Here is a 21138-nt window from a genome sequence, read left to right on the forward strand (position 1 = left end):
TTCAGATAAACACATTCTTTGTACACATTAGTCCTTTATTTTTTTTTTAAGATTTTATTTATTTATTTGACAGAGAGAAATCACAAGCAGGCAGAGAGGCAGGCAGAGAGAGAGGAGGAAGCAGGCTCCCCGATGAGCAGAAAGCCCGATGCGGGCCTTGAACCCAGGACCTGGGATCATGACCTGAGCCGAAGGCAGCGGCTTAACCCACTGAGCCACCCAGGCGCCCCTAGTCCTTTATTTTTGTATGATTTTTGGTTTGACACCCTTTTTTGAGACTAGTTGTTAAACCTGAGTAGTTTTCTGCTGTTGGATTGGATTTAGAATGGCACATGATTTCTTCTAAACTATAAGTAGATTTATATTTTTATTTTCTAGGAGAAAAAATAGAATTTTAATTTGTTATGATATTTAGAATTAGTATATTTTGTCTTAATATATAAGAAAAATGAGAAGTTGAGCTACATACAAATACTACTATCATCCTTGGCAAAAAGCACATCTATATTTACATTCAATATTTTTAGGCTAAAAAATTGTTTGTCTTAAATGGTACAATTAAATCTGTGACATAATCTGATTAAATGTGTGTTTTAATTTCTAATAATTTTACATTTGTTCAATGAAATAAAAATCTTATCCTTGAGATCAAAGACTTGGGAATAAGCAGGTCACTGAGAATGTAACCTGAATCTGGTAGAAAGGCTTTGGAGGAAATGAACAGGAACATGCATTTGCTTATTCAGATCTTTTTTTTTTTTTTAAAGATTTTATTTATTTATTTGTCAGAGAGAGAGAGGGAGAGAGAGCGAGCACAGGCAGACAGAATGGCAGGCAGAGGCAGAGGGAGAAGCAGGTTCCCTGACAAGCAAGGAGCCCGATGTGGGACTCCATCCCAGGCCGCTGGGATCTTGACCTGAGCGGAAGGCAGCCGCTTAACAACTGAGCCACGCAGGCTTCCCTGCTTATTCAGATCTTTTGAGACTCCACACAAACCTGTTAGCTTTCCTAGTAAGAGCAGAACAATCTTCAGTGTAGGCCCAAGTACAGCTATGTCTTTGGTCTTGTAAATACATTAATCAATACCTCAATGGTTTGAGATATCCCCCACCCCCAAGGAGTAATGCAAAGGTTTTGCTGATGAAGAATCCCCAAGTTCTGGAGAATCTTTAAACTTTGTACTTAGCTTGGAAGCTTAGAGTGTTGAATACTGACTGCATTTAAAAAAAAAAATTGCCTACATACCCAGCATTCCTTGCCCTTATATTTAATAGCACTTATGTCATTGAACTATCAGGGAGAATAGAACTATGCAGGTCTCTCTGAAGATAAAAGTGACATACATTTTACATATTTCATGGGAAATTTTATTTTCTTCTAATGCATTTTTTATATCTCATGCTAACTTAGTTATGTATTTATCTTGTAAAGTAGCCATTTGCTAGGATTTTTATCAGTTTTCAATTTGCATTACTTTCCTGGTACCACTTATTCCAAGTTTTACTTAATTTATAGGTACTTTTCCTATAAGGCTACCCCAGGGTATGTCATTAATCCCTGAGTATTATATTGCCACATATTGTCAATACTCCCAAGGAATTAACCTGCTGATTATCAATGCCAAAAACAATAAAAAACATTAAACAGAGGCTGCTAAGGGTGAAGTCCTACACTGTCTATATATATGAACATAATGAGAGAAGATTTAGCAAATCCAGTTTTCATGGCATATAATATAAGTAATTTTTTTAAAAAATCTGTGTGCACATTTATGTGAGATTTTTAAATTATAATGAAGGAAAATGTGGTTTATTATGGAAAGAAAATCATTTATTTCAATGTCTATATAATGCACATACACATATGGGTAAGAATATCTAAGTCTATTTGAATGAATGTGTGTGTACTATATATATGGGTCCAGATATATATGTTGATATTTATCATATGACACTGTCATTTTAAAACTAGAATATTATTAAATACATTGTCTTGTTCCTTACTTTAAAAAGCCCTCATATACAAAGAAATCAAGAAAAGTACAAGTGAAATTAAAGGTAAATTTCTAAACTCTTAAAGACCAATATAGTACTTACTAAAGTGTTCAACTAATTTTAATAAAATTAATAAAATAATTATTTATTTTTCTTTTTGCTTCCCCTGACACCTATTTCCTACATCCCCTTTCTCCACATTTCCTACATTTTCTTCCTTATCCTCTCCTATTCTCCCTCCTAATTTCATCCTCCTTCATTGCTACCTTTTCCTTTCCTGCTTTCTCCCTTGTTGGCTACTATCATTATTGTCATAATCAGCGTCTTCACAATTATTTACCTCCAAAAGATCACATACTTCAATTTCACATTAGGCCATTCAGGAAGAATTTCACAATATTAATATTTCTTATTTTTTGTGGTTATGGATTTTGATGCCATATCAGAAAACCTCATGAGCATTTGGTATATATTTATAAACATAATCCCAGTAGTGGTGTGGTTTGTATTATTTTTTTTTTAAAGATTTTAATTTTTTATTTGAGGAGAAAGGGAGGGAGAGAGCATAGGCAAAGGGAGTGGCAGGCAGGCAGAGGGAGAGGAAGAAGCAGATTCCCAGCTGAGCAGGGAGCATGATGAGAGTCTCTATTCCAGGACCCTGGGATAACGACAGATCCAAAGGCAGACGCTTAACCGACTGAGCCACCCAGGCGCCCCTGTAGTTAGTGTTACTTCAAAAAGAGAGCTCTACTGCTTGTCATTTCCTCTTCCTAAGCAGAGGTATTTTAACATTCTCCATTTTTCTCTTATTTGTTTGATTATCATCAATAGAAAATAATTATTTAGACACCTTGTGAAACATTTGGTCATGAAAAATAGGAATGTGATAGACAAAAATTTCAAGAGAACTACATTTCATATAATGCAGATGTGTCATGCATTTTGACCCAAAAAAATCCCCACGATATTCAATATTGATAGTCTGCTCCATAATCAGGTGAAGTAAACACACTCAAAAACACTATTTTAGTACAAAATGAAATCAAACAACCAAGTAAAACTCAACTTTGTTGTTTTATTGCTGTTCTTTTCTCACTTTAGGAAGGTCAGTGCCTGGACATTGGCTAAAAAAACTTCGATTCTACAATCTAAGAATCATGTAAAATGTATTTGTTTTTTAAAGTGATAAATACTATGAATATCTTTTTACTTAACAGATTTCTACTAGAGGAGTTTCATCATTTTTTTTCTTTTAGATCACTTTTTATTATGATTCAACAAGATATTAAAGAAATTAACCAATATTTAATAAATGCCTGCCATATACAATGCAGTATGTTCCCTGTTCTTTAATAAAACCAGTATCTCAAGTGTATCTCAGTATGTTATTTTTCTATAGAAATGCACTAGAAAGTGAAAACAATATTTAAAACAAATAAACACAGAAAACGTTTATTTTACCTCCCTATGATAGAGCAGCTTAGTAATAAAGCCCTTCACTATCACTTTAGATCTTGAAGGGTTGGTTTTAGATATTCTCTGGGGACATATTTTCTTCTTCTTCTTCATCTCCCCATAAATTGTGTAGTGGTAACTTTATGCAATAGAAGAAAATTTAGGTTAAAAAAAAATTAGGTTTAAAAAAAAAAAAAGACATAAGAGATTATGAGAGTCTTGACAGTCCAGGAGCTTCTCCAACACATTTCTTTTTTATTTTAAACTTCATCCGAATCTAATTGGATTTTCTTCTTTCAACTGGGAGATGCTTGAATAGTACCAAAGAATGTCTTCTTTTCCTTGGTTGGATTAAATCAATGAAGATACATGGACAAACATTTATGCATAAGTAATTAAGAAGTTTCTAGTAAAAATCAGGAGAGTAAGGAAATTGCTCAACTGGGGCAAGTTCAGTAAAGATAAATTCTTTTATAGGAAAATTTTAGTTCTGTTGTGCTGAGATCTCTTGGAATAGTGTAAGTAAGTAAATAGTGTAAGTAAATAGTGCAAGTAAATAATCTAAGTAAGCATTTCATAGTGGCTCTGACAATATAGAGAGGAGCTGACATATTTGTCAATCACTGGGTTACAAAAAGCTGAGGGGATGCTGGCTTACCTATCTGTTAAAACAGGTAGAATATGATCAGGCAGCCTGAAGGGTGGGACCTTTGATAAGAAGATGCAATTGCTAATTAGGGGTGGAAGCACATCAGTAGCCAATATACATGAAAGTGATAAGGAAACAGAAAATACATGCCTGGAAAAGAGTGAGCTTCAATTCTTACAAAAGGAGAGGTATAATCTCAGTTTCTGAATGATATAAACGTTGTTTTAGCTGAAAAAAAAAATGACAATATAAAAAATAAATCAGATTAAATTTCACACTTTAAGAGTACCTTTGATGAATTTTGGCAATTATATATAGTTATTATCTCATCAATCATGATACAAAGTATTTCCAACCAACTAAAATATATCCTTGGGCTCCTTCACAATTCATGTCTCCTCTAGCTTTCCTTCTCATTGTTGGGAACCACTGATCACCTTTTTGTCCCTATAATTTCACCTTTTGTATAATCTTGTATAAATGATATAATAATGTTTATATGATTGTGTTAGTTTTTTTGACATAGCATGATTTTTGAAATTCACCCATGTTTTTCTGATGTTTAAATATGTCTTTAAGTGGTTTCAAGTTCGGTTTCTATTTATTCTGAAATAGCTCATCTAAAGTTCATTTTTTCAAGAGGATTTATTGTTTGGCCTTATATGAATATGTTTCCAGCCCAGTAATTTATTTTGGTTCCCTTTCTTATATATTGTATTGTATTATATTGTATTGTATTGAAGTCTTCTATTTTCTCCTTTAATTCCCCTTGCCTTTGAATCCTTAAACATAATTATAAAAAGCAGCTGTGTCAGCAAAATCCATCATGCTTATCATTTCTGAGTTTGTGTCTTTTGATTGGTTTTTCTCCCCTTTTTAAAATCAATAATTTGCTATTTTGTACAGAACATTGCATTTCTTAGGCTATTAATCTTTGGATTTTTGTTCTCTTAAAAGAAGGTAAAGTTTTATTCTGGCCAGTAGTTGATTATTTGCAGATGAGCTTGATTGTTTTGAGCTTCTTTTTAGATTTTTCTGAGATGAGACTGAAGTTACTTTTTCTAGGGCTTTATGTCTTATTTTTAATGCATTGCCTTTCTGAGAGTTTGCTGAATACCTGGAGTATAAAATGAGATCTCTCCACTCTAGCTCATGGGATTTGAACATCTAGCACCTGTGTTCAAACCCAAACAATTGTTCAGCTCACATCTCTGCAACAGCTCTTCTTTGGTAAATTTATTTAATTAGTTTTTTTTTTCTTTCCTTTTTTTCTCCTTTCTTTTTCTTTTTTTCTTTCGGTTGTGGAGCGGTTAGCCTTCCAAAATCTCCTCTTACAACTTCTCAGCTTACTGTTTAGCTAAAGAGTCAAGACAATGCTGTGCATATTCCTGGAGTCCCTTCATTGTATAATTTCTTCTTCAGTTTTTGTCCCATAAAGCCGATAGCCTCAAAACCATAAATTAATCTCTTTGGATTTAACTTAGTATGATTTTCTGCTCTATTTGGATTTGCTGTACTCCAGAAAGGTTTCTAGGCTTAAAACTGAGTTTACAGAAACATCTGACAGTTTTTCCTTCTTTTGGTGATAACACTATTGCTTTCCTTATCATGCAGTATTGAATTAGTTGTTATAGTTATTAGGAGAGGCTAGTTGCTAACTGTTTGGTCTTTTTAATCATATATTAATATCCCTATTTATTGTCTTTTTCTATGAGTTTTTATTTTTTAGTTTAAGTATAGCTGACACATAATGTTATGTTGCATCAGGTATATTACATAGTGAGTTGACAAATCTGTATATGTTATGCTCACCACAAGTCACCATGTAATGCTATTACAATACCATTGACTATATTCTCTAAGCTGTACCATTTATCCCCATGATTTATTCATTTCCTAACTGAAAGCCTGTTTCTCCCACTCTCCATCATCCATTCTGCACATCCCTACTACCTTCCCCTCTGGCAACCATCAGATTTTCTTTGTATTTATGGATATTTTCTGCTGTTTGTTTTATTATAGGTGAAATCATATAGTATTTATCTTTGTCTCACTTATTTCACTTAGCATAATATCTTCTATATCCATGTATGTTGTTGCAAATGATAAGCTCTCATTCTTTTTTATAGCTGAATAATAGTCCATGATAGACACACACACAGACACACACACACACACACATACACACACACACACACCCATCTTCTTTATCCATACATTTATTGATTGAATGTCCCTGTATTTTTAAAGTGAGTTTTTCAACCAATTGTTTTGTTTAACTGGACAGTTTTTCATATTTTCTGAGAAATATTTTTCATATATAGACATTCTTGGAAAATCCCCTTCATAATTAATGACAATTTTCAATGGTGAAAAAAGAATAGTATACTTTTATCGACAGCAGAAAAAGAATAGTGTATTTTTGTGGTATTATCCTAATAATATAATTAGGGTTTTTGGTGTAAGTCATTACTGAAAAAAGAAATAAAACTTCCAGAATAATGTCTGTTATTTCTCATGAATGTAAGATTTTTTTTTGAATGTAAGATTTTAAAGATCACAACATTAAGTGTGCTTGTGAAAATTAGTACTGTGTCCTTGATTTGGTTAGCTATGTCTAAAGATGAAATAATTATGGAAGAACTCAACTTTACAAAATAAGTTACTGAGTATACTACAGATAGGTAAGAAATAGTGAGTAGTGACCTAAATCTGAAAGTTGTCTACCAATTACTTATAGTTGCAACATCTTTCATAAACTAGTTAAAAAGATCTACCAACCAATGAACAGAAAAAGCAACCCAAGGAGAGAGTGTGATGGTTAATTTTATTTGTCCAATTGGTCAAAGAACCCAGATATTTGAATACTACTCAGATGTTGTCATGATGGCATTTCCTAGTGGAGATTAATATTTAGTTCTCTTTGCATTGCCTAAAGCAAGTTACTCTCGATAGTGTAGGCAGGCCTTATGCAGTAATTTGAAATTCTTAAAAAAAAAAAAAAAAAAAGACCAAAGTCACCTGTCTAAAGTCTGCCTCCAGACTGTCTTCAGACTCAAACTGCAACATAAACTCTTCCCTGGTCTCTGGGCATCTGGGAAACACTACAGATTTTGCACTTATCAGCATCCACAACTGTGTGAGCCAATTCCTACAAAGACTCTTCTTCTACTCTCACCCTCCTTTTCTATATATATACACACATTCTGTTTTGTTTGGAGAACCTAACACAAAAGCTATCTTCCATTGTCCTTAGCTATGTGCATATGTTCATGTTTCATTTCCTTTGCTAGTAATTCGTATCTGTTGTTATATTAATCTCTAGTTATTTACAGATAGTTTCTGTAGCAAATTAAAGTATAAAATTCCCTACAACTGACATAGTATATAATAGCACTTTAATATCTGTTTATTCTATTTTTCAACTACACAAGTAGAATGCCAGTGTATGTAAAAAAAAAAAATCCTTTTGCTTTATATTTTGCTACTGACTTGTGAATAAATATGAAGCATCTGATATATTAATAAACCTCAAAAAGTATGTGTCTAAATATGTGTGTTCAGAAAAAAATCAAGTAATACCAATAGTATTTGCTTCTAATGAGTCTCAAAAGAACAAAAACTAAATGAAATATTTGTCCTACATATGTTCATGAGTGTGCTTAACTCTGTTTATCATGATTACTATCATGTCATAATATTTTAGATTGTTTTCAGTTAAATGTAAAGAGAGAACAATGCCATATCTATTTAAAGTATACTGCTGTTTTATACCCAAAGTAAATATAAGTAAGTTCACTTTTACTGCCAGTTTATTTATTTATTTATTTTCTTTTAAGTGGTGCACTGAAAAAAATTCTTTTTTCTTAATTTTTTCTTTTTTATAAACATATATGTTTATTATATACAGATCTGTGAATCGCCAGGTTTATACACTTCACAGCACTCACCATAGCACATACCCTCCCCAATGTCCATAACACCAAACCCTCTCCCAACCCACCTCTCCCCATCAACCCTCAGTTTGTTTTGTGAGATTAAGAGTCACTTATGGTTTGTCTTCCTCCCAATCCCATCTTGTTTCATTTATTCTTCTCCTACCCCCTTAACCCCCCCATGTTGCATCTCCACTTCCTCATATCAGGGAGATCATATGATAGTTGTCTTCCTCCGATAGACTTATTTCGCTGAGCATGATACCCTCTAGTTCCATCCACGTCGTCACAAATGGCAAGATTTCATTTCTTTTGATGGCTGCATAGTATTCCATTCTGTATATATACCATATCTTCTTTATCCATTCATCCATTGATGGACATCTAGGTTCTTTCCATAGTTTGGCTATTGTAGACATTGCTGCTATAAACACTCAGGAGAACGTGCCCCTTCGGATCACTATGTTTGTACTTTACGGTAAATACCCATTAGTACAACTGCTGGGTCATAGGGTAGTTCTATTTTCAACATTTTGAGGAACCTCCATGCTGTTTTCCAGAGTGGTTGCACCAGCTTGCATTCCCACCAACAGTGTAGGAGGGTTCCCCTCTCTCCGCATCCTCGCCAGCATCTGTCATTTCCTGACTTGTTAATTTTAGCCATTCTGACTGGTGTGAGGTGATATCTCATTGTGATTTTGATTTGTATTTCCCTGATGCCAAGTGATATGGAGCACTTTTTCATGTGTCTGTTGGCCATCTGGATGTCTTCTTTGCAGAAATGTCTGTTCAGGTCTTCTGCCCATTTCTTGATTGGATTATTTGTTCTTTGGGTGTTGAGTTTGCTAAGTTCTTTATAGATTTTGGACACTAGCCCTTTATCTGATATGTCGTTTGCAAATATCTTCTCCCATTCTGTCAGTTGTCTTTTGGTTTTGTTAACTGTTTCCTTAGCTGTAAAAAGCTTTTGATCTTGATGAAATCCCAATAGTTCATTTTTGCCCTTGCTTCCCTTACCTTTGGCGATGTGCCTAGGAAGATGTTGCTGTGGCCGAGGTTGAAGAGGTTGCTGCCTGTGTTCTCCTCAGGGATTTTTGATGGATTCCTTTCTCACACTGAGGTCCTTCATCCATTTTGAGTCTAAGGAAATGTAAGGAAATGGTCCAATTTTATTTTATTTTATTTTATTTTTCTGCATGTGGCTGTCCAATTCTCCCAACACGATTTGTTGGAGAGGCTGTCTTTTTTCCATTGGACATTCTTTCCTGCTTTGTTGAAGATTAGTTGACCATAGAGTTGAGGGTCTATTTCTGGGCTCTCTATTCTGTTCCACTGATCTATGTGTCTGTTTTTGTGCCAGTACCATGCTGTGATGATGACAGCTTTGTAATAGAGCTTGAAGTCTGGAATTGTGATGCCACCAATGTTGGCTTTCTTTTTGAACATTACTCTGGCTATTCGAGGTCTTTTCTGGTTCCATATAAATGTTAGGATCATTTGTTCCATTTCTTTGAAAAAAATGGATGGTATTTTAATAGGAATTGCATTAAATGTGTAGATTGCTTTAGGTTGCATAGACATTTTCACAATTTATGTTCTTCCAATCCAGGATCATGGAACATTTTTCCATTTCTTTGTGTCTTCCTCAATTTCTTTCATGAGTACTTTATAGTTTTCTGAGTATAGATTCTTAGTCTCTTTGGTTAGGTTTATTCCTAGGTATCTTATAGTTTTGGGTGCAATTATAAATGGGATTGACTCCTTAATTTCTCTTTCTTCTGTCTTGCTGTTGGTATAGAGAAATGCAACTGATTTCTGTGCATTGATTTTATATCCTGACACTTTACTGAATTCCTGTACAAGTTCTAGCAGTTTTGGAGTGGAGTCTTTTGGGTTTTCCACATATAGTATCATATCATCTGCAAAGAGTGATAGTTGGACTTCTTCTTTGCCGATTTGGATGCCTTTAATTTCCTTTTGTTGTCTGATTGCTGAGGCTAGGACTTCTACTACTATGTTGAACAGCAGTGGTGATAACGGACATCCCTGCCGTGTTCCTGACCTTAGCAGAAAAGCTTTCAGTTTTTCTCCATTGAGAATGATATTTGCGGTGGGTTTTTCATAGATGGCTTTGATAATATTGAGGTATGTGCCCTCTATCCCTACACTTTGAAGAGTTTTGATCAGGAAAGGATGCTGTACTTTGTCAAATGCTTTTTCAGCATCTATTGAATTATCCTTTTAATGTACTGTTGAATCCTATTGGGTAGTATTTTGGTGAGAATTTTTGCATCTGTGTTCATCAAGGATATTGGTCTGTAGTTCTCTTTTTTGATGGGATCCTTGTCTGGTTTTGGGATCAAGGTGATGCTGGCCTCATAAAATGAGTTTGGAAGTTTTCCTTCCATTTCTATTTTTTGGAACAGTTTCAGGAGAATAGGAATTAGTTCTTCTTTAAATGTTTGGTAGAATTCCCCTGGGAAGCTGTCTGGCCCTGGGCTTTTGTTTGTTTGGAGATTTTTGATGACTGTTTCAATCTCCTTACTGGTTATGGGTCTGTTCAGGTTTTCTATTGCTTCCTGGATCAGTTGTGGTAGTTTATATGTCTTTAGGAATGTATCCATTTCTTCCAGATTGTCAAATTTGTTGGTGTAGACTTGCTCATAGTATGTTCTTATACTTGTCTGTATTTATTTGGTGTTAGTTGTGATCTCTCCTCTTTCATTCATGATTTTATTTATTTGGGTCCTTTCTCTTTTCTTTTTGATAAGTCTGGCCAGGGGTTTATCAATCTTATTAATTCTTTCAAAGAACCAGCTCCTAGTTTCGTTGATTTGCTCTGTTGTTTTTTTGGATTTTATTTCCTTGATTTCTGCTCTGATCCTTATGATTTCTCTTCTCCTGCTGGGTTTAGGTTTTCTTTCTTTTTCTTTCTCCTGCCCCTTTAGGTGTAGGGTTAGGTTGTGTACCTGAGACCTTTCTTGTTTCTTGAGAAAGGCTTGTACCACTATATATTTTCCTCTCAGGACTGCCTTTGCTGTGTCCCACAGATTTAGAACCATTGTGTTTTCATTATCATTTGTTTCTATGAATTTTTTCAATTCTTCTTTAATATCCTGGTTAACCCATTCATTCTTTAGAAGGATGCTGTTTAGTCTCCATGTATTTGGGTTCTTTCCAAATTTCCTCTTGTGATTGAGTTCTAGCTTCAGAGCATTGTGGTCTGAAAATATGCAGGGAATGATCCCAATCTTTTGATACTGGTTGAGACCTGATTTAGGACCGAGGATGTGATCTATTCTGGCGAATGTTCCATGGGCACTAGAGAAGAATGTGTATTCTGTTGCTTTGGGATGAAATGAATATATCTGTGATGTCCATCTGGTCCAGTGTGTCATTTAAGGCCTTTATTTCCTTGTTGATCTTTTGCTTGGATGATCTGTCCATTTCAGTGAGGGGAGTGTTAAAGTCCCCTACTATTATTGTATTATTATTGTTGTGTTTCTTTGATTTTGTTATTAATTGGTTTATATAGTTGGCTGCTCTCACATTAGGGGCATAGATATTTAAAATTGTTAGATCTTCTTGTTGGACAGATCCTTTGAGTATGATATAGTGTCCTTCCTCATCTCTTATTATAGTCTTTGGCTTAAAATCTAATTGATCTGATATAAGGATTGCCACCCCTGCTTTCTTCTGATGTCCATTAGTGTGGTACATTGTTTTCCACCCCCTCACTTTAAATCTGGAGGTTTCTTCGGGTCTAAAATGAGTTTCTTGTAGGCAAGATATAGATGGTTTTTTTTCTTTTTTCCATTCTGATACCCTGTGTCTTTTGATTGGGGCATTTAGCCCATTAACATTTAGGGTAACTATTGAGATATATGAATTTAGTGCCATTGTATTGCCTGTAAAGTGACTGTTATTGTATATTGTCTCTGTTCCTTTCTGACCTACTACTTTTAGGCTCTCTCTTTTTTTAGAGGACCCCTTTCAATATTTCCTGTAGAGCTGGTTTGGTGTTTACAAATTCTTTCAGTTTTTGTTTGTCCTGTAAGCTTTTAATCTCTCCTTCTATTTTCAATGATAGCCTAGCTGGATATAGTATTCTTGGCTGCATGTTTTTCTCGTTTAGTGCTCTGAATATATCATGCCAGCTCTTTCTGGCCTTCCAGGTCTCTGTGGATAAGTCTGCTGCCAATCTAATATTTTTACCATTGTATGTTACAGACTTCTTTTCCCGGGCTGCTTTCAGGATTTTCTCTTTGGGTCACTAAGACTTATAAATTTGACTATTAGGTGATGGGGTGTGGACCTATTCTTATTGATTTTGAGGGGGGTTCTCTGCACTTCCTGGATTTTGATGCTTGTTCCCTAGCCATATTAGGGAAATTCTCTCCAATAATTCTATCCAACATACCTTCTGCTCCCCTCTCTCTTTCTTCTTCTTCTGGAATCACAATTATTCTAATATTGTTTCATCTTATGGTGTCACTTGTCTCTCATATTCTCCCCTCATGGTCCAGTATCTGTTTGTACCTCTTTTGCTCAGCTTTTTTATTCTCTGTGATTTGGTCTTCTATATCGCTAATTCTTTCTTCTGCCTCATTATCCTAGCAGTGAGAGCCTCCATTTTTTATTGCACCTCATTAATAGCTTTTTTGATTTCAACTTGGTTAGATTTTAGTTCTTTTATTTCTCCAGAAAGGGCTTTTATATCTCCTGAGAGGGTTTCTCTAATATTTTCCATGCCTTTTTCAAGCCCAGCTAGAACCTTGAGAATCCTCATTCTGAACTCTGAACTTCTGAACATAACTAGCTAGATCTGACATATTACCAATGTCTGTATTGATTAGGTCCCTAGTCTTTGGTACTGCCTCTTGTTCTTTTTTTTGTGGTGAATTTTTCCGCCTTGTCATTTTGTCCAGATAAGTATATATGAAGGAGCAAGTATAATTCTAAAAGGGTGGCAAAGACCCCAGGAAATATGCTTTAACCAAATCAGAAGAGATCCCAAATCATGGCGGGGGAAAAAGGGGATAAAAAGAGGTTCAGAAAAAAAAAAAGAAACAATTAAAAAAAGAATATGAATATAGAAAAAATATAAAAAAGGAAAAATATATATATATATTAGATAAACTAGTTCAAAAACGTTAAAAAAAAGGGTAAAAATTTAAAAAAATTAGCAGAAGGAGAAAAAAAATTTGAAAAAGAAAATAATTAAATTAATTGCAAGACTAAAGAATCATGGGGAGAAAGCCATGAGTTCCCTGCTTTGCTTTCTCCTCCTCTGTAATTCCGCTGCTCTCCCTGGTATTGAACCTGCACTCCTTAGTAGGTGAAATTGGTCCTGGCTGGATTTCTTGTTGATCTTCTGGGGGAGGGGCCTGTTGTAGTGATTCTCAAGTGTCTTTGCCCCAGGTGGAATTGCACCACCCTTACCAGGGGCCGGGCTGAGTAATCACTCCGGTTTGCTTTCAGGAGCTTTTGTTCCCTGAATGCTTTCTGTAGAGTTCTGGAGGACGGGAATGAAAATGGTGTCCTCCCAGTCTCCAGCCTGGAGGAGCTGAGAGCTCAAGGCCCCACTACTCAGTGCGCCCTCAGAGAATAGTGTCCAATTACTCCCGTCTCCCTGGCCTCCGGCTATGCTCCGAGCTCATCGAACCTGCGGCCAGTTCAAGGTAACCCTGAGCTGAGAGCTCACTCCTCGGCTCTGTCTCTGTAGCCGGCTTCCCCGTTCTAATACCTGCAAGCTCTGCAACACTCAGATACCCCCGATCCTTCTGTGACCCTGCGGGACCTGAGGCCACACTGACCTCACATGGGCTTCACCCAGTTTAGCCTCTGGAGCGATGTCCCTCAGTGGAACAGACTTTTAAAAGTCCTGATTTTGTGCTCCATTGCTCTGCCGCTTGCCGGGAGCCAGCCCCTCCCCCTGCCGTCTATCTTCCATTTGCTTTGGATTCACTTCTCCTCCAGTCCTACCTTTCAGAAAGTGGTTGATTTTCTGTTTCTAGAATTGCTATTCTTCTCTTTGATCTCCTGTTGGATTTGTAGGTGTTTACAATCTTTAGATAAGCTATCTAGCTGATCTCCTGCTACCTGATGTAGTCTCAGCTTGCTACTTCTCCACCATCTTGACTCCTCCTGCCAGTTTATTTTTAATGAGAATATTTCATTGGCAGCCACAGTAGGATATTCTGATTGTCTTCAAATTAGGGAAAGAAACTGTACTTCATAATTTACTTTTGCCTCTCTACTTCAGAGAATATCCTTTATTTCTTAGAAGTACAGTTTCCTATAAATGATATAAAAATATAAATGATGATCTTCACCCTTCTTTAAATTTCTGAGACAAAGGCTAACTGAAAATTTGTGTTCACCCATTTTATTTTCATGGGAATTATTTAAGAAAGAGAAACAGAAGTTTCTCTTTCTTAATGAGTAAATTCACAATCAAATTGACACAATCAAATCAATTGATCAAATATAGGCATAAAATATAGAAGTATAAAATATAGACACAAATCCACTGGACACATGCAACTAATATATAGACTTTGCACATATTTTGAATGATTTCAGTTAACACTACTCTTCTGTCCACAGGCCCATGTAATGGCAATGCAGGCATCTAGAGACTTAGCTGTCCTCCTCTTCTTCTTTTTTTGTCTCTAGGCTCTTCAACTTTTATGTTTTTCTTTGACTCCACTAAGCTTCTAGGTTTCTAGGTTTGACAAACTTGTCCTCTGGCATATTTTTGCCAGCTGTCATGGCTCATAGTGCAATTTAAGCCTCTGTTGCACACTATTGTAAATCCAGGTAATGAAGCCACAAACTTCTCACAAGCATTATAAAGCTGAAATCTGTTGAGATAAATATTGTGTAGTCAGCAAGGAGGGGATGGCTTAGATGGCTTAAACAGTTAACCTTGATATTTCACTTGAGAAGGCTTTAGATGTTCCTTCAAAATATGGTGGTCTGCATACGTTGTTATGTAAAATCTGCAGATCACTTTCATGTTCTTAATAAGTAATAGTTTAAGTTTTTAAAAACATGTTTGTGTTTTGGAGAAAAAAAGGATGAATTATTTCCTAAGTTCACTATTTAAAAACGTGGTATGATTTTCTGGGTAAGTTTTTCTTTTAATGTGTTTACTATTTCATTATAATATTAATACCTATTGCTTAAATAAAATAAATTTGCATGCTAAAGTACACACATGAGGAATATTACACAATTTTCAAAGTTATTTAGTGATATTTTATGTTCCTTTAATATTGTTTTATTTTTACATTGAACACTACATGTAAATTTGCAACTTCTTATATTTCAGAAAAATTTATGTCATAAACATTTTCATATTAATCATATTAACATAACTAGCTAACTAAAATCTAACATAAAGTTACCATGTAGCTTTCTGGCTATTACTAACAGTGTTCATAGTGTTCTTTAATTACAACTAATATAACAACTGTACAAATAAACTCTAACATGACCACTTCTTATGGCTCAAACTATTTCTTATCTGGTGTATATAATCCCATTTAATTCTAACGATTGTCTAGTCATATTATTATATATTATATAAATTAAATACTATACAAATAATTATATAAATACAATAACCATTATATTCTTATGTTTTCTCTGTATTATAGACAATGAAGCCAAAGGTTAGAGGAGTAAAATAAAATGGTTGGGATAACACAGCCAATAAGGGCAAGAGCTGGCACTTGAATACATTCTTGAAAGCATCTTTAGAATTAGCTCTTATAATAGCCTATCATATACACCACTATGTAACAGAAAAATGAAGACTGATTCTTAGTTACAGCACACAGGCTAGGAAAAAATTCTTCTTTCACTCTAACCTATTCCTTTAGTATATACTGAGAACACTGTAAAACCAGAACATTGATCACTAAGAAAAGAAAGTATAGCTGATTATAAAAGAATAAAGAGACAAATTTTGGTCATTCCCTTTGGGCACACACATACACACACACAACTAAAAAATATGTTTTTTGCCAAGGTATAAGCAAAAACTCAGAAATGAGAATGCTGTAAGAATTATATTCTCTCTTATCAGGCAGTAAAACACTCAAGATCAAGAGTAGACCAGAAGAAATGTTATTGATATAGACATGCTTTTTATCATGTCTTATTTTTTTTAAGGAAGGAAATAATGAAAACTGGTTTGGAACCCATAAAATCCTTTAGAATTTTTCCATATAAATATTTATATAATGATCAAGACCCATATTCTACATGTGTGAATCTTTTGGTATGCCTGTGTGTGTGTGTGTGTGTGTGTGTGTGTGTGTGTGTTTTAAATGATAATAAACAAGACCTAATTATTCTGTTTATTTTTGTAGGGAGATTGGGAATAAAAGAAAGAACCTGTCATTAGAGTCTAAATTGTGGTACTCTCATCTACAGAACATCTATCAATTTATTGTGAGAAAGAATAAGGAAGAACTTAATGAAGTCAGATTGAGTAACTCTGGGGGCGTGGAGAGGGGGAGGAAAAGCTAATATAGTAAACTCTTGCTCTTTACTGTAGAGGTAAATAACATTAACGTACATATTTGTTTAATTTCTCAAGATAAACAAGAATGAAATATAAACTACTTAATTTTATATAAAACTTAGAAAAAGGGGAATAGAGAAGCAGATATATTTATATGATTTTGACATTGAACCATATTTCTTTTACATTTCCAAAGGTGATATTTACCCACAAAAATAGGAAAATACCTTAAAGGTAGGAAAAATAGGGGTGCCTGGGTGGCATCATAGGTTGAATGACCAACTCTTTGTTTCAGCTTGTGTCCTATCTCAGGGTTGTGAGATCCAGCCCTGTGTCAGGCTCCCTGCTCAGTGGGGAGTCTGTTTGAGATTCTCTCTCCCCAACCCTCTGTCCCTCTTACCCCCATAGTGCTTAGGTGCTTTCTCTTTCAAATAAATAAATAACTCTTAGGGGAAAAAAAGTAGGACTTCGACTCAGGTCATGATCCCAGGGTCCTGGGATTAAGCCCCCCACATCAGGCTCTCTGCTCAGCGGGGAGCCTGCTTCCTCCTCTCTCTCTGCTTGCCTCTCTGCCTATTTGTGATCTCTGTCTGTCAAATAAATAAATAAAATCTTTAAAAATAAAAGTAAATCCAACTCTACATTTACAGCGGTAAAGCATAAATAATATTTCAAGTAATTTTAATACAGTTCTCTATATAGATTTAAATATATCTATTTATATATGTAAACAAAATGAACTATATACTTTTGGTACATTTTTAGTAAAAATGCATAATAGGTTTGTTGTTGGTAATAATGTTGACAATGTATTTAAAACTACATTAAAGTACATTCTTTTAAACTACAGTAAATGTATTATAAGTGAATTTAAAATTATCCCATAATGTATGTTATAAAAAAGTATGTAAATATACTGAAGTTATTTGGAACTATTTTTTATAAAATAAAAGCATTAAATAAAATATCTTTTATAGCACAAAAGTACTAAAGGAAATAAATAAAAACCTTATTGTTAAATTCGAATTAGAAATAAGAATGTAAGTTGTAATTTAAAGTGTATATATTCCCTGGTTTTTCACTACTAAAATAATCTAGAAACAGTGACCTCCCAGGAGTAATGTGTACATGTACACCCAGCTCTTGATTCTAAAAACCATTCTCCAGTATAATGAAGAGGTGAGACTTAAAGAAATAGCTATTTCCAAGTCTGAGAACAGGGAAAATAGAGAGAATGAAAAATGCACACAAGGAACTGATCAAATATGAATGTATTCATATCAAAAGGACACAGGAATGGGATTGGCAGTTTGTGTGGAAAATTATATATATATACATCTATATGTATATATATACATACAAATATATTCATTAATCTTATATATATACTTATATATATACACATTTTACTGTTTTCTTAATTTTTTTCAGTGTTCTAACATTCATTGTTTATTTTTTTTCAGAGCTATACATCTTAAAAACTTAATTAGTTCTTCCAACATAAATAATATGATACCCACTTTAATTTTGACATGTATACTTAGTTGATCTTTCCATTCTGTTTATTTTTAAACTTTTTGCATCATTTTGTTTTAAATGCTATTGTGCAAAAATATATATAACCTTAGAGAGGAGACAGTAAGATTCTAATGCGAAGGTAGTATGCTTTAATCAGTAGGCTTAAACCATTTATATGCATACTATTTTTGATGAATTTGAAAGCATTTATTTTTGTTTTATGTCGTCCTATTTGTCATTATTTTATTTACTTGTTTTATACATTCCATTTCCTACATTTTGGTGATTTTAGTTTTCATTGGTTCATTTTGTTAAGATATTTAAACCTACATATCCTACTTTAAAATTTTCTTATTAATTTTAGGTACACATTTGACAGGTAATATTAATCAAATTTTTAAATCAAAGTTGAAGTTTATATGATCAATTTTACTTTCTGCAAAGACATTAGTACCTATTTAATTTTATCTCCTTTTTTAATCCTTTTCTCCTATAAACACACACATACATACACATACATACATACACACATAAACACAGTATAATACAAAACCTTGTTATTGTTTTAATCTAGGTTGTAGTTTAATTTTTAACCAAAACATTTTTTAAAAACAATTAGTAATTAGACATATTGCAAGACATATTCGTGGTAGGAAATTCTTGAATAGTATTATTCAAATGTCAGTAAGCTAATTAAATAATTTATAGAAATACAGCATATCAAGGATGAAATATTTAAAAAAATATTTACTTTAGGAGGGGATAGGGAGAGATAGAATATCAGCAGATTTCCTGCTGAGAGTGAAGCCTGACATTAGGCTGGATCCACAAACCTGAGATCATGACCTGAGCCAAAATCAAGAGTCCCATACCCCTTAACCAACTAAGCCACCCAAGCACTCCAAGAATAGAATATTTTATCATTAATAGTGATTTATCCACATCAGAACATATTTGAAATACTCAAAATATATTGTAAAGTGAAAAAATTAATTCATATGAAGATGTATATTTTAAGATACCATTTCATTCAAACTCTATCAATAGTTATGTCTAGAGAGATGCCTCAATAGATAAATAGGAATATATATATATATATATGACACACTTATCTTTTCTGAAAATAGGCACCATTATTTTATAAACACACTTACCTTTATTGAGGGGAACTGGTACAACATATTACATGTGCATTTGTAATGTTGAAATTTTGCCATGCTTATGTCATATGTAAATAAAGGGTATTCAAAATGTCTACCATAAAGTGACAATTTTAAAAGAAGTTCTTACAAGTCAGTGGTTATATGTTACATGGGCATCTGAGAAAAGTTATTTAAAAAATTAATTCATTGATAAAGAAAAACATAAATAATAAACCTAAAATAAGAAGAGTTGAATCTTCACAATCAGTGAAATGTGACTTGCCTATAATTTTGTCATCTCTAATTTTTGTAAAACATTTAAAAATAATCTGGTAGAGAATATGAGAAAAATGTTACTAAGATGAAAATTGGTGCTTAATAGCAACACCTATATCAACATTTAGTTGGTAGGAGACAGTTAATTAATCATTGGTGTAGAGTTTTAGCAAATTTATGTGAGTTCTAAGAATCTGTTTAATGATACTCTGCCATTCATCATGAGAAATGTATTTCTTCTGTTTTTATTTTCCTTCAATTCAATATTAAGAAATATGTTGATTGAATTTCTAAGGATCATGTCTTTGAGTCGGGATTTTTGATCCAGAGACAATGTCCCCATTTAGAGCCCAAAGGGATCATTGAGAGTAACTGGAATGAAATTCTTGATAGCTTTGATGACATGAACCTCTCTGAGTCCCTTCTCAATGGTATCTGTGCCTATGGTTCTGGAAGCCTTCTGCCATCCAGCAGCAAGCCATTCTTCCTTGTATCAAAGGTTATGATGTGATTACTCAAGCCCAATCTAGGACTGTGATAAAAGCCACTTTTCCATGATGATTCTGTAACAGATTGAATTGGATCTAAAGGCTACACAGGCCTTGGTCCTAGCACCCAATAGAGAGTTGGCTCAGGAGATACAAAAGGTAATCATGGCCTTAGAGGATTACATAGGTGTCTCTTGCCATGCCTGCCTTGGGGGGACCAATGTACTTGCTGAGGTGCAGAAGCTCAACCCCATTCATATTCTGGTCAAAAAAGAGGAGTTGACCTTGGGGGTTCTATATCAATGTGGAATGAGAGGAGTGGAAGCTGAACACACTGTGTGACTTGTATGAAACTCTGATCATCACTCAGGCAGTCATACTCTTCAAAAACTGAGGGAAGGTTGATTGGCTCACTGGGAAGATGCACACCTGTGACTTCACCATGTCCACCATGTACAGAGATACAGACCAAACGGAACAAGATGTTATCATGAGGGAGTTCTGCTCTGGCTCTAGCAGAGTATTGATGGCACACAGACTGCCAGAGTCATTGATGTACAGCAGGTTTCTTTTGTCATCAACTATGACCTTCCCACAAACAGGAAAACTATATCCACAGAATCAGTCATTGTGGACAGATATGGCTATAAGGGTGTTGCTATTAACATGGCGGCAGAAGACGACAGGAAGACTCTTCAAGATGTTGAGACCTTCTACAACATCTTTTTTGAGGAGATTCTTGTCAGTGTTGCTGATTTCCTTTGAGGGGTTGTCTTGGTATCTAGCCCTACCCAGGGTTCAGTCTGTGGAAGGCTGAAGAGGAGCAGGATAGGGGAGAGAAGGGAGTCAAGGGATGGATATCTTATTATTTTTGTTTTTCTTTTTCTTTGAATGAATGCCACATTTTGAGGCAAAAAAAAAAAGAGTTATTGTCATTTTTTATTATGTAGGCTATACTTATCAATATAAACAGCAAAATTTTTAATATATTTTATAAATTAAAAGAAAACAGCACAGTTGGTATCAAAAAACAGTATTGGTTGAAGTTTATCTATTGCATATATTATAAATAATTTCAGAATGACCTCATGGAATTTGTTCCTTTTTTTTTTTTCACTTTCATGGGTGTGTGTTAGCAAAATCTA

General features: G+C 34.3%; 1 pseudogene; it reads left to right on the top strand.

Annotated features, from left to right (window-relative positions):
* Positions 1 to 13678: 13678 nt before the first annotated feature.
* Positions 13679 to 20758, top strand: LOC125094886 (eukaryotic initiation factor 4A-I-like; annotated as a pseudogene).
* The last annotated feature ends 380 nt before the right edge of the window (positions 20759 to 21138 follow it).

The sequence above is a fragment of the Lutra lutra genome, chromosome 1 (assembly GCF_902655055.1).
Source record: "Lutra lutra chromosome 1, mLutLut1.2, whole genome shotgun sequence".
In the NCBI taxonomy this organism is placed as follows: Eukaryota; Metazoa; Chordata; class Mammalia; order Carnivora; family Mustelidae; genus Lutra; species Lutra lutra.